The sequence below is a fragment of the Felis catus genome, chromosome C1, assembly GCF_018350175.1.
Source record: "Felis catus isolate Fca126 chromosome C1, F.catus_Fca126_mat1.0, whole genome shotgun sequence".
Classification (NCBI taxonomy): Eukaryota; Metazoa; Chordata; class Mammalia; order Carnivora; family Felidae; genus Felis; species Felis catus.
In genome coordinates this window covers 76,876,840-76,880,000 of record NC_058375.1, presented here as the reverse complement: position 1 = coordinate 76,880,000, position 3,161 = coordinate 76,876,840, and positions in this window count along the sequence as shown.

Here is a 3,161-nt window from a genome sequence, read left to right as displayed (position 1 = left end):
CTGGCAGTTGGAGACTCTGTGGACCTCAGCGGCTGCCTGAGCGGTCGCCTACCCCGCTAGGTCTGGGGAATCCAGCCCCGCCCGCACCAGAAGCGGGAGCCGGGGCGGGGAGCTTTCAATTTGTTCCAGTGATGGCTCTAACTTAATAAGGCGATTGATTAGCACTCAAAGTGCCGTTTTAATTAGCCGCTTGTTAATTAACATCGCAAATGAATTTCCCCTTTTCTGATTGGCATCTTCGCCCAGCGCTCTGAGGCTTTCTTTTCTCCTCTGCCTCCGCCCCGCCATTCCCTCTTAACCTCAGGAGTTGATGCAAGCTTCAACTACCTTACTGAACCTTAGCGGCCTCAGAATTATTTTTATAGTGGGGCGTGGCTGTGTCACCCGGGGGCCCTTTCATTTCCCAGGAGCTGGTCTTCAATGGACAATGATTTAGTTTAGGACGGGTGAAGTAAAATCCTCCTCCCCCCCTCCTCCTCCAACTGCCTCCACTTTGTCATCTTCTGTATCTCCACCCATGCCTCTAAGGAAGACTTCTTTCTCCCTACACATGTGGACCCGTAGAAAGAAGAAAGGAAGTGGAAGTAGAGGTGGAGAAGAGTGGTTACATTTAGTTTGTGGGAGAGATTTGACCATCTCGAGATCACATCAAACGTGCTGCAAAGTTCTGCTGCGGAGGTCTGTAGGCATGCGTAGTTAGTCAGTTTCTGTTCCCTCCACGGTGCTCTAAGAGAATTTCGTACCTTCCTGCAGCAGAGATCTCTACAGCCAACATATGCCCACAAATTGCTGCCCAGCCCCATTGTCAGGAGAGTAAAGGTTTGGACGATTTGTGGACATTATTGCACCATTAATACTCTTAGCTACCCTACAAATCCCTCTATATATCTCTCTACTTGGGATGTACCTGCTTTTTTTCATGACCAAAGATACACTTCATTTCCTTCAGGAAACCTCTCTGTTCCCCCAACTCCTTCCAAGGCAGGACTCCGCAGTCTCTCTTTTGTATCCTCATGATAGCAGGCGTCATGGCATTTATGACAATTTCCATCATGTTCAAGCTCTCAGCAGCCCTCTGAGGTGGGCCAGTGTCTCATTCTCAAGCACCTGGCAGAGAATGCACACACAGTGTTTACTGACCGAGTGAGTGAACAAAATGAGTGAGGGAAGGAAGAAGGGGAATTAAATATGGTTGCCGTATGGTACCTGTAGCTGGAAATAAGTGCCACCTTCGCGTTGTCCACTTGTCAATCTCTTGCTTCACAATTTGCAAGGAGATTTTACATAGACGGTCTTATTGGGTCATCACAATCACTCTATTCTAGGCAAGGACTATTCTTCCCTTTAATGGACAAGAAAAGTGGTCATCAGAAAGGTTAAGTGCCTTGCTCAAGAGCATTGGAAAGTGGCAAAATGAGATTAAAACTCTCTCTTCCAGCATTCTTTCTCTACTATCTCCACTGGCCTGCCTCCTGATTGTTCTGGCACAACACGTATCTAACCCCCAAAGGACTGCCAGCTTCACTAGGTCTCTGCTAATCTTTAAAGCTGTGATGAACTTATAGCTCTCACAGATTTTATTATGATACCAGCACTATCTCTCAAAACTTTTATTCCTCTAGGACGATTAGTATTTGCAAAGGCTATCATTTTAACTTATTATTCTGTTAAAACAGTTTTCAGTTACCTTATTCTTTTTCATCTACTTTACTTGTCTCTCTTGGCTCCCGTCACCACTCTCCTGGTTTCTGTCTATTTAAGGGACTCAATTTCAGTATTTTCAAGTCTTTCTCTTTATTACATTATGTTTCTAAGCAAATATGCATCAAGTCCTTAAGCAGTTGGACACATCTTTATATACTGAAAAGAAAAATAAAGAAAACTTCCCATGCTCCTCTAGCTTTCAAACGTTGAGAGGTCAGGATGTGGTCAGGGAGTCAGCCTTACTAGAGGGAGAGCTTATATGTGCATCTGGCATCTTTTATAGAAAGAAACAATAGCGGGCTTTCTCGGCTGGGGCCTCTTGGCGCCGCCCTGTGGAGGGAAGCGCCTCTGCACTTCTTTCCTGTAAATTGGCATTGTCATCATGTGGACCTTTAGAAACGTTCGAATTAAACATGATAAGAAGAAACACCAGTTCCAAGTTCAACGTAATCTAGAGATGCATTTCTTCAAAGTTCAGTTCCTTTAAAAACCGATGCTCCAGTTTAAACACAATCCCAAATCTCTCTTGTCAAAATGAATGAAGAAAGTATACATATATTAAAGAACAAAACTTGTTAAATACATGAATGTTTGAATCATGATTTTGGCAGGGAGGGAGCATCTTTAGTGGTAATCAGGACTGACATATCCTTTAAAGCACAAGGAAAACTTTGTTCTCTATTATCCACGTTTGGCAAATAACTGTTTTCTGTGCAAGAATTCCAAAATCTTCCAAAAATTAAATAATTTTCTTTCTTTCTCGTGTCTTTTTCTTTAAGGACATGAAGGCCTGGAAGTGGAAGAGCATTTTCAAACTTATGTTGCTTTAGGGACTATGTTTATTTGTGTCTTAAATTCAGTGGGAAAATCTGAGATTAAATCCAGTTAATGCATTTCCTTTCCTATACTTGGGAATTGAAAATGTTATTAGTCTACACCTGTTCTATTTCTGAATTTTTATTTTTAATGAAAAGTTAATTATGTTTACTCTGCTAGACGGTACATGATTTCCTGGGTGTTTAGATTGTATATGCTCTCAGGAAAAAAAAAATAATGGCAAAAGAGGAGTGTGTGTGGAGAAAAAAGAACTAAGAAAAGTTAAGAAACTAAAGTCCAGCTCTGAAGAATTTGGCTTTCATTAAGTTTGCAATGTGGTCTTTGGGTCTCTTTTAGATAGATATTCAGGCCACCACTAGCATTTTCTCTCTAGTAGGGACCCAAAGATAGGAGCCTTGATAAAAGTCAAGGTCATATTTTCCCCTCACAATTGTTGTTCCTGAAAGCTGATCTCCTAACATCTCACCCAAAGAAATCTTCTATGGTCTTAACCTTTTCTTAAGAAAACATGATCTGAGACACGCACAAGGTGGGGCCTACTGGGCTTCCGGTTTCTTTGCTTTTAGAGTTTTCACAAAAGGAACGCTATTTTTTTTTCTAAAACTTCCACCTTCCTCTCT